The 13,553-nt window shown below is 61.2% G+C and overlaps 1 protein-coding gene across 1 annotated transcript in view; it reads left to right on the top strand.

Moving 5' to 3' along the window:
- Positions 1-5,234: 5,234 nt before the first annotated feature.
- Positions 5,235-13,553, top strand: part of HEG1 (heart development protein with EGF like domains 1) — an 89,549-nt gene continuing 81,230 nt past the window's right edge. The window contains exon 1 of the mRNA XM_038583066.1: positions 5,235-5,299. The gene's annotated coding sequence lies outside the window, so the exon portion shown is untranslated. The remainder of the gene's footprint in view (positions 5,300-13,553) is intronic.

The raw sequence follows: 13,553 nt of genomic DNA, 5'->3' as shown, positions 1-13,553 counted from the left end.
ACAGGCCGAGGGAGAAGCAGGCTCCATGCAGGGAGCCCAATGTGGGACTCGATCCCGGGACCCCAGGATCATGACCTGAGCTAAAGTTAGATGCTCAACCACTGAGCCACCCAGGCATCCATCCCCCCTTAAATTCTTAAGGTAAAGCAAATAAACCTTTTAAAATAGGCTGTGAAGGTCTCCCTGACCTGGTTGCTATCAGGGTCTCCAGCCTCACTTCCCTCCACACTTCCTCACTCTGCGCACCAGCCACATTGATTTTCTTTTGGCCTTTTACATTTATCCCAATTCTTCCTGCTTCAGGACCTTTGCACATACCGCCCCGGCTCTCCCTTACCTGATTACCAACCTGCATGTTAGTGGCCTACACAGATTTCTGATGGTGGCTCAATCTCATCTTTACAGAGAACCCCTCAGCGCACTTTCCACAGTAACAAGGTCACATTTATGTTCTGATTACTGTGTGTCTCCTCCAAACCCTCCAGGTCTATGAGGTCTGAGACTCACCCAACGGCCAGCACGATGCTAGGCACAGAGCAGTCACTTACTAAATATTTCTTGAATGACTACCTGAAAGAAGGAAGGTATTGTGTTGGAGTCTGGGGATACAAAGATGAATGAGCATGGAACTTCCCAGAAAGCAGCTCACAAATTGGGGTGGGAGGGTAGAAGCAGATGAGGGGATGACTACACAGACTCAGGGTGTAACGGGGTGACGCGCACACAGCAGAGGAGCAGCCCAGAGGAGACGGTGCTGCCGGGGCCCGGCTCACCACCCCCGGATGAAGCTCCATCCGGGTGTCTGTTGACTGTTCTCAGCCCTCAAGGATCCCGGTCCTGTGATGTTATGGCTACGCAGCCACCGCCGTACCCCAGCCATGGCCGTGCCACCCCACGCTGCCATGGATCCTCCAGGGTGCTGTCCTCAGGCCCCGGGCCCACTTGAGGCCTGTTGAGGGTGCAGCGTTGCTAAAGGCTCTGGTTACAATGAAAGCATCATGTGGGGCGCTTCAGTCGGGAGAGTTCCGTGCCTTCTGGACAGTGATCTCATCCTAACCTCAGACCGACCCGGGGAGGCAGCAAAGGGGAATGATTTCTCTCCCCACTCTACAGGTGGGGAGACTGAGGTCAATGGAGATCACTGGACTTGGCCAAGGAGTGAGGACAGTTTGGGAACAGGCCTTGGAGGGAAGCCAGGGTCCACCAGCCACACCAGTTGGCAGAGGAGAACTCCTCAGGCCACGGGCTTGTTTACTTGGGTGCAGAAGGACGTTTCGTCACCTCTTGGAACCACAGAATGCTAAGGCAGATGGGCCCTCCGAGATCATCTGATTCACCACCCTCGTTTTAGGGAGGAAGAAACTGAGGCCGGAGCACTGAATCTCCTTCACCCACCTCTCTGCTACCTGTCTACCCAGATCCCCTCTCCCCTTCGTTGCCTGTATGGCTAGACTGTGTCTCCCAGGCTCCTTTGCAGTTTGGTGAGCCGGGTGCCCGTGTCCTCCCCAGTGGGATGTAAGAGGAAGGGAAGCAGGCCACTTTCAGGCCTGGCCCTTTCAACGCCCCCATGCTCACATCTGCGTGTTCTTTTCCCTTCTGGTCACCGAGGATGTCAGTTCCCAGGACAACTCGGAAGCCACACATTAGAAAAAGGCGGAGCTGCCGGAGCGCGGGTCCCAGGAACTCTGTGTGGAGCAGAGCCAGGCACCGACGTGAGGGCCCCCGGCTGCCAAGAGAACAAGAGGCATGAAACCTCTCTCACGTGAAGCTGCAGTATTTGAGGGGCCTGTTTCGTACTGCAGTCCGGCCCCGACCTAATCTGGCTCATGGGAGCGGAGACGGGGAGCCCCTGCAGAAGCTCTGACCACACGCAGAGCTGAGCGGGGGGGGGGGGGGGGCCCGGCCTCCCGTGGACTTCGCCGGCCGCCAGGAGCGTCCCCACTCCCACGCCTGGAGAGGCTAAGGGGGCCCGACTCCTGCCTTGCGCAGGGGGACTTGGCCCGAGCAGCCTTCCCGCCTGTTTCACTAAGGGCCAGTAGATTCCCAGGGCTGGGACGGAGCTGAGATGCCATCTGATTTGTCCCCCTGGCTCCGGACAGGGCCTCTTCGAAGCCCTCCGAGGTGACCAAACATCATGTTTAGATTCTTATGTCCCTGAGATGGAAACATCACAGATGTCCTCAAACACCTGTTCCGCGCCTCCTTGCTGCTGTGTCAGGTCTTTACTGAACCCTAACACCCCAGAGCTGGGGCACCCCTAGCACTCATCTCAGACAACCTTTGTTTTACAGATGAGGAGACTGAGGCTGGGAGCACACAGGTAAACGGCGGCCCAGTCAGGACGGGAAGCCGGGGCTCCAAGGCCAAGCTGACCACCTTCCGAAGGTTCCACCTGCCTCTCCGACTCCGTCTTGCTGTTTTCTTCTGTCCTCCAAGGTGATGAAAAAGTGCCCCGGGGCCATTTCACGGTGATCCATCCTTCCTGTTCTCCTGCGTCCACCCTCCCCATCCCCACGCTAAGCCCTGCACAGGTGATGTGAGCCTGGCTACTGCTCTTGGAAGGCAAAGAGAAGCCTAGAGACAGGTAAGAGGGAGGACCTGTCCCAGGGGCACATTTGCCGCCCGGGGCTTGGTAAGGAACGCGGATTCCCTAGTGGGATCTCTGAATCCACGGGGGAGGCCTGCAAGGCCCGTGACAGCCTTAAATGTTGCTGGTTGCCCCGGGAGGGCAGCTGTGCCGTGGGAAGAGTTGTCTGTCGTGGGGGGGGGGGGGGGGGAAGTGGTGGCGACCAGAAGGTCTGAGCACAGCGCCTTGGCCTGGTGGGGCTGGGCTGGCTGAGCCTGGGCTGCTGGGCAGCTCCGCCTGGGAAGAGCCTCTGAGAGCAGGATCCTGAGAAGTTGAGCTGGAGCCATGAGGGCAAACCAAGTTCCTCGCAGAGAGATCAGTATATGGTACTTTCTTGGGCAGACCTGGACATTGCATGAGCGCCCCGGCACGTTGGGTTTGTTTTGTGGTCCTTTACAAACAAAACCAAAAAACCCAAATCCTTGGTCCCCACCGCCCCGCTGAAGGTGAGGTCGTTTCTACACAGCACCCTTTATGTTTTCTGCCAAGTGACTCACTTGGACTGAATCCCTAGAAAGTGGGCCTAGGTCCATCTGCAGCTGCCCTGGACACGGTGATCCGCTCACTGCCCTGGAGGCGGGGGTCACGGAGCCCTGGAGACAGCAGAGAGGAATGGAGAAATGGGGTGCGGCGGAGTCAGGCCTGAGAGGGAAGTGGGCGCTCGCAGCTCCCTGAGCATCGGGTGGTCAGACGGGAGCCCCATAAAAGTGACAAGGTTCCCTGAGGAGCTCCCATATTCATTTCAGTTGAGACCTCATGGAGGTTATTTCCAACTCTGAAGTGGGGGGACCAGGATTAATAATGCCGCCCAGTCCTTCATGGTCAGTCTCATCCTCTTTGGGTCCAGCTTCAGAACTCTGAGCTAATTATTTTCCTGTTTTGAGCCCCTCTTTCTTGGACCTAGACATAAGGAGACTTGCAGTCCCTAAAATTAAGACATTTTATCCTTTACTTACTGGGGAGGGAAGGGATATGGACCCAAACGGAACTCTGACTTGCCAGGACATCTTGTTTTCACAAAATCTTCGAATCTGTCCCCCGGAAAAGTTTTCCTTTAAAATTTAGTGGTCTCTGTGCGTTCTTTTGTTTAGTTTTCCATCTGCAGCCCTTTCTCTGATCAGGAGTCTGTGCCGCCAGGCCCAAATTCACCGTTTTCTTTCCCCTGTGGGCCTGTTTGGGGGTCCTGGGCGGGGGTGGGGGTGGGGGGTACATTTACGCACGGCTCTTGGTAGGAGCCAAAGGTGATGGTCTGATGGTCCGATGGGGACGGAGCGCAGGCCGGAGGGGGCCTGGAGAGCGGGGTGCCTCCCGGGGACCCAGCAGCAGCCCCAGGGCAGGGACACGGCTGCGGGGGGGTCTGGGTGTGGCAGGGAAGGGGCGGGGCTGCAGGGGGCAGGGGCGCGGCTGTGGGGGTCAGGGGGCTGCGGGTCGGGGGCGCGGCTGCGGGGGGCCGTGGGGGGGCGGTGGAGCGGGGGGCAGTTGCGGGGGGGACAGCGGGCAGCAGGGCGGGGGTGCGGCTGCGGGGGGGCAGGGGTGGGGCTGCGGGGGGCAGGGGGAGCGGAGGGAGGGCAGGGGTGCGGCTGCGAGGGGCAGGGGGGCGGCGGGGCGGGGGGTGCGGCTGCGGGGGGGCAGGGGGGCGGCAGGGCAGGGGTGCGGCTGCGGGGGGCAGGGGGGTGGATGGGGGGCAGGGGGCGGCGGGGGCGGGGATGCGGCCTGCGGGGGTGGAGGGCGGGGGACAAACAGGCAGGGGTGCGGCTGCGAGGGTGCTGCGGGGCGGGGGTGCGGCTGAGGGGGGCAGGGGGGTAGATGGGGGCAGGGGCGGCGGGGCGGGGGGGTGCGGCTGCGGGGAGCGGGGGGGCAGCAGGGCAGGGGTGCCGGCTGCAGGCCGGGCAGGGCGCGATGGGGCGGGGCGCGGCTGCGGGGGGGCAGGGGGGGTGGATGGGGGGCAGGGGGTCGCGGGGCGGGGGTGCGGCTGCGGGGGGCGGGGGAGGGCGGGGGGCAGCAGGGCAGGGGTGCGGCTGCGGGGGGGGCGCAGGGCGCGATGAGGCGGGGGCGCGGCTGCGGGGGGGCAGGGGGGTGGATGGGGGGCAGGGGGGCGGCGGGGCGGGCCCGGGAGCAGGTCCCGCGTGTGTCCGGGGCGATGCGGGCGGCCCGGGCGGTGCAGAGAGCGCCCCCGCCGCCCCCGCGCACCCCCTGCCCCCCATCCACCCCCCTGCCCCCGCGCACCCCCTGCCCCCCGCGCCGGGCAGCAGCAGGGCTCCGGCGGCGGACGCGGGTCCGGGTCCCGGGGGCGAGGCCGGGGCGGGGGGCGGGGCGCGGGGCCCGGAGTCCCCGCCCGCGGGTGACGCAGCCGCCGGGAGCCGCCCCGCCCCGCCCCGCCCCGCCCCCGCCCCGCCCCCCGCGGCGCCCCACAACTTTTGAGGCGGGGACTGCGCTCCGGCCTCACTCGCCCGCTCCCCGCGCCCGCGGCCGGCATGTGAGCGGGGCCGGGCGCCACCATGGCCTCGCCGCTGCTGCTGCTGCTGCTGCTCCTGCCGCCCGCGCCCGGGGCCCCCGCGCCCGCCCCCGCGCCCGCCCCCGCCCCCGCCCGCCGCGCGCACCCCGACCCCAGCCGCGCGCACCCCCGGCCCGCCGCCGCCGCCGCCCGCCGGGGACCCCGAGGCCGGAGCGCGGGTGAGTGAGCCCGGCCCCGCGGGAGGGGGGAGGGGGGCGGGGGGAGGGGGGAGGGGAAGGGGGGCCCGCGGGACCCGGGGCGGGGGGGCGCGCCGGACACTGGCTCCCCTGGACGCCTCCGCCGGCGGCGGGACTGGGGGTGTGACCCGCCTGTCCTCGACCGCCCCCGGCACCCCTGCGCTGGAAACTTGCCGCCCCCACCCCGGGGTGAACCCGCCCCTCTGCGCCCAGGTCTCCCTTTGAAAGGAAGCAAGGAACCGCCTCCCCCCGCAGACCTCCCGAAGGCGAGCCTCCCCCCCTCCGGGGTGCTGACATCTTCCCGCCAGGCCCCCCCATCCGCACCCCCATCCTCCCCACCCCCCAACCGCACCCCCATCCACACCCCCAAACGCACCCCCCACCCCCTATCCGCACCCCAACACCCCCACCCCATCCACACCGCACCCCCACACCCCCCCACACACACCCCCATCCGCACCCCCATCCCACCCCCATCCCCAACCCCACACCCCCTGTCCGCACCCCATCCCACCCCCATCCCCCACCCCCATCCACATCCCCACACCCCCCTATCCGCACCCCCCCATCCGCACCCCCATCCCACCCCCATCCCCAACCCCACACCCCCTGTCCGCACCCCATCCCACCCCCATCCCCCCCATGCCCATCCACATCCCCACACCCCCCTATCCGCACCCCCCCATCCGCACCCCCATCCCCAACCCCACACCCCCTGTCCGCACCCCATCCACACCCCCATCCCCCCACCCCCATCCACACCCCCACACCCCCCTATCCGCACCCCCCCATCCCACCCCCATCCCCAACCCCACACCCCGTATCCGCACCCCATCCCACCCCCATCCCACCCCCCATCCCCCCCTTTTCCTTCGGAGACAGAAAGGGCCTCTCCGGGTGCAGAGCCTAACTTTCACACATTCCCAGCTGGCTTCTAAGGGGTCCGGCCTCAGGATGTTGGGAAGGACAAAGGACGTAGTTGGGAACGCGGCGCCCCGCTGGCCCCGAGAAGCGAAGCGGAGACGCGGGGAGAGCTGGGGGGCGGTGCGCAGGCCGCGGGGGGCGCAGGGCTCCGGCCGTCCCTGCCCCCCCATCCCTCTCCTCTCCCCGGGGCTGCTGCTCAGCCACTGCCCGTCCTGCCCCAGAGGGACCTGCCCCCGGGCCTCCGGGCCTCCCCGGGCCTGGGGACCTCGCTGTGCGGCTGCTTCTGCAGACCTGGGAGGAAGGCGCAGGCCCCGGTGGACCGCGGTGCCCCCCCGGAGGAGTGTCCCCTCTTTGGATCTCAGTTTCTCCATCTGCGAAATGGAAGGGATGATCCCTGCCTGTCCTAGGCTCCGGGTGACGGCATGACAAAGTGAAAGTAAAAATAAATGAAAAGTGCTTTGAACAGTCAGCAGCGTGGTGGTGGCAGCCGCTGCCTTCCTGTGAGTGACACGAGGCATGTGCTCGCTCTCTCGCTCTCTCGCTCTCTCAGGGTTTTCCTGCCAAAGCCCGCTTGCTGGCAACGCTAGGTACTGATTCAGAGCTTAGGTGAGGGTTGAGAAGACTTCATCCTCTTCGCTGGCACTTCGTTGAAGTGTCTCCTGTCACCCGCGCTCTCCAGGACAGGAACTAGCTTCCTCCGTGGAGCCCAGGGATGCTTGCCCTAACGGAATAAGAAAAAAAGTTTTTAAAAAGTGGTCAAACCCCCAGTAAAAAGTCAGCTGCATGCTCGGGGTACTCTCACCGCTGCAGAAGTCCTGGCGAACACCTAAGCCACGGGCCGCAAGGCGGAGAAACTGAGGAACGGGAAGGGAGGGGAGGGGAGAAAGGCGCTTGCCGACACCTGCCAGAGACACACCTGTCCACTGTGACCCTGACTTCAGCTGATCTGCCACATACGTTGTTCTAAGGACCACGGCAAGGAGTCCCCGTAAAAGGGCGTGCGTGCCCTGGCTTTCTCAGTAGCGACGCTGCGTAGTACTTTGTTGAGTTTTCTAGATGGAAAGTGCGTGCAGGGGATCGAGGCCATTTCAGAGAAGACCCCCAGGAAAGGAGGCAGGTGTCTGTGCTGACGGTGAGGCATTCCCAGCTGCGGGGCCCCGTCTGCCAGGGGGTGGGTGGGTGCCGACTTGCAGGGACTTGCAGGGCCCCGGGCCGGAGAAGGCTGCCATGTGAGTCGTACATGAGTCGTCGCCTTCCTTCTCACGGCTGAGTGTCCCCTGGCTGAGTGTCCCCGTAGATCACAGAAAGCTGGGCGTTACGGGGAGGGGGACAGTGGAGGGAACTGAGGCAGATCTCAGGTGCATGAGGCTTGGGAGGAAGGCACGTGGGAGTCCCAAGCGCAGGTGGCAGGAGGCAGGGGAAGTGGAACGCTCACCTAAGCGGGTGTCTCCTGGCACCCCCACAAAACCCACCCAAGTCATGCCTGCCCTTCAGCTGATGCAAGGCTGGATCTCACGTGGGATGTCAGAAAGGTGAGATTAAGAGAGGAAACCGATCACCTGTTGAAAACCGCTAGAAGCTACTACGGTGGCTGAGGATCCAAGTGCAACCTGTGCTTGTTTCGTGGCGGGGGTTCGATGCCACTTGGAGGGGAACAGGCCATGATGAACAAGAAAGCCAGCAGGACGTGATTTCTGTGAGTCTGAGTTTCCTTAAACTCCCAGGATTTTCTCTGGACCCTTTTTGATCAGCCACCACGTGTCACAAAGGAAAATCCGCTCTCTCCCGAGGCAGCCGATTCTCAGCCCTGAAGGAGCCTCCAGAGGCCCTCTGGGCCGCGGTGCCCCAGGAGGGTAGCGGCCCTCTCAGCCCCCCTGACAGGTGGCCACCCAGGCTCTGCAGTAAGGTTTTTGTGTTTGGGGACATGCTCGCTCCTGCCGGGAATGAGCCTGCAAGCCTTAGAACTAATGTGCTTTATGTGATTGTTGGGGAGAACTGCCTGCAGCCCCTTCTGCTGTTGGCCCTACGGGTGCCTGGCACCCAGGGCTTGGGCTTCTGGATACACGGTGTGAAAAGCAGGGACCAGAGATGTCCTTTTCTTCCTTGGGGCCAGTTCTAGCCCTTTGCGTCTTGGCAGAGTTCAGGAGTAACCATCCTCCTGTTCCATCTGTGAGTCGTTCGCCTGAATCGGGCTGCGAGTCCCCCATTGGCGTGTCCACCCGTGACCCTGCTGGCTGTTCAGACGAAGGTCGTTGCGGGCGTCCGAGCCTGTGGAGGTAGAGAAGATGCTAAGTCCCAGGGATTTCCTTTTTCTTGGGTGTGTGTGTGCTTGTGGGTGTGGGCGTGTGTGTTTGAACAACTCAGGGCTTCTTCTGAGCCACACTTCTGAGTGCTTAAGTTGCTATGCCTTGGTTTTCGTGTTCCTGGCCCCCGTGGCCCGTGCTTGAATTGTGAGATCTGCAGATGAAAGGGGAAGAAAAAGGCTTAAGTCTTAATGAAAATCAATGCAGAAGGAAAGAACTTTCCCACCCAAAGGGGAAATGACGCCGAGTAGCTGAGCAGCCAGCCCAAGGACTAATAATCTTACAAAAATGCAGCTCCCTAGAGCAAAGGAAGCGCTGTGAGCCCAGCCCCTCCTGGGCTGCTACATGGCTGTCGCCTGAAGGGCTGTAACTTCTGGAGGAAGCACCCCATGGGGGCGGGGGGGGGGGGTGCAGCAAAGACCCAGGCTGGGCAGGAAGCAGCCCCCTCGGGAAGAGTGTGTGGCTGCCTCTCTCCTGGCTGAGGCTGCACTGAGAAGCCTGAGAAGCCCACTTGCTTTGATGGAGGCTGCTCCAAATAGAAGGGAAGGGTGTGGGGAAAGGGATTCTCATTGGGTGTGTGGGTCTAAAAGCCACATCCTTTTAACCTTGCAAGAACCCTTTAATTGCTTCCCTCGATGGTGCAAATGCTGAACTGGTGTTTTCTGCCCAAGACCCGAACAGCATGTGGGGATAGAAGAGAGACAAAAGATGTTTGGGGCCCAGCTGGGCAGTGGTTGCAATACCTAGTCCTGGGGCGGGGGGGCTGGGGAAGGGTCCCCCGTGACTTCCAGCAGCCCTGCCAAGCTGGCTGGAAGCAAGTGTTCTTGGAGTTGACTCGTTGCTGTCTTGGGAATTCTCGCAAAGTGAGCAGAGAACAGATGGGAGGGTGGTTCGTTAGCCACTTAACTGCCTTCTTCCGGGGCTTCCCTCTGCCCACCCCGCTTCTGTATGAGCAGGAAGTCCCAGGGAAGGACATCAGTTTGGACTTCCAGCCTTTGAGCACCCATGTGTCTGGTTGGTGCTTTCCCATTTAACTCTCAAAAAAAAAAAAAAAAAAAAAAATCCTGCGAGGGATAGCACTGCTCTTTCACAGCTGTAGGAACTGAAGCCTGGTGAGCTTGGATCATACTGTACGTGGAGGCGCCAACATTTAGATTGATCGGGACCAGATTCATGTGTTCTTGCCACAATACGGTGCAGCCCCAGTGTTCTCAGCGGTCCAGTGGGTGAGGGTGGTTCTGGATCTCTAAGACCCTAGTGCAGCACTGCTTCCCCCCTTCCTCGGGCCCTTGCGCTTGCCCTTTCTTGGGAGATCGGGGATGAGAGGCAGGATGAGGATATAGCAGTGGTGATGGGGACAAGCTGCAGAATAGAGGTTCCAAATAACAACAAAAAAAATTTGGTTTTCTTTTTGGAAATTGCTCCAGACAAGACCGTTAGTCTGCATGCATGCACAGGGTGGCATTTTATATAGGCATTGCGAATCATGCCCCGTCTGTATGCCAGTGCGGACGTTACTGATGCCAGAGGTAGCTCTGTTGATGATCGCCCGTGCGGAATGAGCCGGGCTCGCTGCTGGGAACAGGGCTGGTGTTAGGAGGTGGGTGTTGGGGCTACGCTTTCCATAGGAGTGGAGGTCGAATGGCACCCCGACCCAGATGCTGGAAAGTCACTTTCTAATGTCATGCATGCCCTCCTCGACCCGTCCCTGTTCAGTTTGCTTTGGAAACAAAGGTGTTTCTATCCTGGCCTTTCCCTCTTTCGTTGAGCACGGCAGATGTGGCAGTCTGTGTCCGTTGGGCTACTCTGTAAACCAGAGAACACCGACGGAGCCCTTTCTGTGGGTGAGGATCTCGGCCAGGTGATGCGGGTGCTGCAGAGCGAGGTTGTGGTGCCCCCAGCAGACCAGAGGCCCTTTGGAGCACCAGCGCCAACACTGGGACCAGAGCAGTTACGATGTGCCAGGGATGCAGAGCGGAGCAAGCAGCACGAGGAGGTTGTACGGACCCCAGGAATGATGGGGAGAGAGGTGACTGAGGTGTGTGGAGGGGGAGAGGCTGCTGGAGGCCAAGGATCCAGGCAGGAGGACGGTGTGGGCTGGATGTGGATCTCACAGAGGGGGTAGGGTGCTGGCATCAGCGAAATCCCAAATACGGAAAAGCTCAAGACTGACTCCTTCCTTCCGTTTTTTCTTTCTTTCCTCCCTCCCTCCCTTCCTTCCTTCTTTCCTTCTTAAAAAAATTTATTTATTTATTTTAAAGAGAGAGAGAGAGAGGAGCGGTGTCACGGGGGGACTCGGGAGGGGCAGAGGGAGAGGGAAGGAGAAAATTCCCCAGCAGACTGAGCAAGGAGCCCAACTAGGTGCTCGATCCCACAACCCTGAGATCACGACCTGAGCCAAAATCAAGATTTGGACGCTTAACCGGCTGAGCCACCCGGGCGCCCCTCTAGAGCTCAGCTTTTCCAATGGAAGTGGTCAAGAGCTGGGAAGTCGAGGGAAGAGGACGGTGGGAAGACCCATTAGGGTCCAGAATCATAGGAGTGTAGACCAGAGTGGAAAGGAGGATTTGGGTGGATCATGGGGAGCTCTCAAGGCCTGCTTGAGGCGTTTGTTTTTGTCTCATCTGCACTGAGGAGCCTCTGACAGCTCTCGAGGAAGAAGCAGTATTGTTTGCTCAGTCAGTGTTCCTTTGTGCTTGGCGCTGGGGCTCCTGGATGGACCACGCGTGCGTCCGCCCTCCCTACAGCCCAGGACTTGTTTCAGAGGGCCGGCGTGTTATCCCTCCCTGTGTTGGGGGAAACCACTGAAAGCGAGGCATGGACTAGAGTGGGGGCAGTGCACGTTGGAAGGGAGCACCGCATGGGCCTTTCTTTTTTTCTTTTAATTTTTTTAAAGATTTTACTTATTTATCCATGAGAGACACACAGAGAGAGGCAGAGACACAGGCAGAGGGAGAAGCAGGCCCCATGCGGCGGGCGCAGGGAGCCCGACGTGGGACTCAATCCTGGGACTCCAGGATCACACCCTGGGCCGAAGGCAGATGCCCAACTGCTGAGCCACCCAGGGGCCCTGCAGGGCCATTTAAAAGAGGAAAGTGGGGGAGCCTGGTGACTGCCTGGCTGTGGGGATGACGAGGACAATGGTAGGGGGGGCCGCTTTCACTGTAGAACCTGTAACCCGTCCCGGCAGAAGTATCCTTGTGGCCGTGGAACCGAGCGGGGCCCCCGGAAGCCAGGCCCAGAGTCAGCCTGGATGGGTGAAGCCACTGGGAAGAGGAGGCGGGCCCTGGCCGGGTTGGGGGCGAGCATCCAGTGTAGCTGGTGAGAGAGGACGCGGCGCCGGCCCAGGAGCAAGCCGGACCTGAAGCTGCCGCGGGGAGCGGGGTGGTTTGGAGGCCGGCGGTGTCCAGGCCGCGGGTTTGAACGTAGTGCCTGGTTTATGCGTAACATGCGACAGGCTGTAAAGGCGCACGTAGGTTAACATGAACCTGCCTGGACCTGCTGGCTCATCCTCATCCCTACTCTGCCATCGGGAGTTGCCAACGTGATCCACTTGTTACTTAAATGAGAAGCTGAGAAGCACTCAACAGGCATCTGCTTCCCTCGCCCTCCACATCTTGGTTTTGGTGGGGGAACGGCGACCCCGGCTGTTTCGGTTTCTCGAAGGATCACAAAGCTGCCCTGAGTCTGCACCGCTCTGTTTGGCTCTCCTTGCCTCCGCTCACGCTCTCCCTCTGATCCATGTACACAGAGCCCAGAGCGATCTTCTTAAATGTAATTCAGGTCGCCCCACTCTCAGGCTGAAAACCCTCCAAGGGCTTTGCATTGTACTTAGAATAAAATTAACAACAACAACAACAACAAATCCCAAATCCAGACTCCCTGCTGGAATACCCGGTCTGTAGGACCTGGCCGGCTGACCCTCTGGCCCCTTCTTCTCTGCTCCCCTTCTAACCACACCAGACAGTTGTGTGCACCTGCCACACTCCTTTGTGTCCTGGAGATGAGGCACACGGTGTCCCCTGCCCGTGGTGGAACCAGCCCTCCGGGCAGAGGGAAGAGCCAGTGCAGGGGCCCTCAGGTCCCAGCAAGCTCGCCCCTCTTGGGATTGGGAAGAAGGAAGGGCGCCGTGGCTGCATCGCGTAGGGCCAGCAGCACGGTAGGGAGGTCAGATGTTCCCCGTGCCCCATGCGGGGTGAGGCGGAGAGCGGATTGGGAAGACGAGGCAGGAGGTGAGGGGGGCAGGCCGGGCTGGCTCGGTGCCTGACACATGGCGAGCGCTCACGAAAGTAGGTCCAAAGACCGAAGGTGGAGGTAGAAAGAGGAAGGCCGGCCTGCGGTAATGCTTCTCTGACCGCCCGGCCCTCGTGTCCTGGGACCATCAAGCACGGGACGGGCGATACCTTCGTCATACTGTACCTCTCTGTGCGACGGACAGAGGACTGGGCGGCCCCCTCCGGCCGCGGGAGGGGACAGAGGGCCAGTCCGGGGGGTCGGGGTTTAGAAGGACGGCTCTGGCCTGGGTCTTCTGCTTGCCTGCCTGCTTCCCCGGTTGGCACGGGAGCTGTCGGAGGCCAGGAGTGCACCTCCCTGTTAGGCGGAGGGAGCCCCTCCTCCCCGACATTTGCTCCCGCTGGAAGCCTGCCTTGCTGTCCCGTCAACAGTGAGGCCACAAGGGGACACTTTTGACTTGGGCTCAGGACAAAGTGCGAGCATCGAGGTGTATTTCCAAGCTGCATCATCGTGTCTGCCTTTTAAAGATTTTTTTTTTATTTTTTTTTTAATTTTTATTTATTTATGATAGTCACAGAGAGAGAGAGGCAGAGACACAGGCAGAGGGAGAAGCAGGCTCCATGCACCGGGAGCCCGACGTGGGATTCGATCCCGGGTCTCCAGGATCGCACCCTGGGCCAAAGGCAGGTGCCAAACCGCTGCGCCACCCAGGGATCCCTGCCTTTTAAAGATCTTAACACCCGTTTCTTTTTTCTTATTTTCTGGTTCTATAAATT

The sequence above is a fragment of the Canis lupus genome, chromosome 33 (genome assembly GCF_011100685.1).
Source record: "Canis lupus familiaris isolate Mischka breed German Shepherd chromosome 33, alternate assembly UU_Cfam_GSD_1.0, whole genome shotgun sequence".
Lineage (NCBI taxonomy): Eukaryota > Metazoa > Chordata > Mammalia > Carnivora > Canidae > Canis > Canis lupus.
The sequence above is the reverse complement of the archived record's forward strand: the minus strand, read 5'-3'. Positions and strand labels throughout refer to the sequence as shown.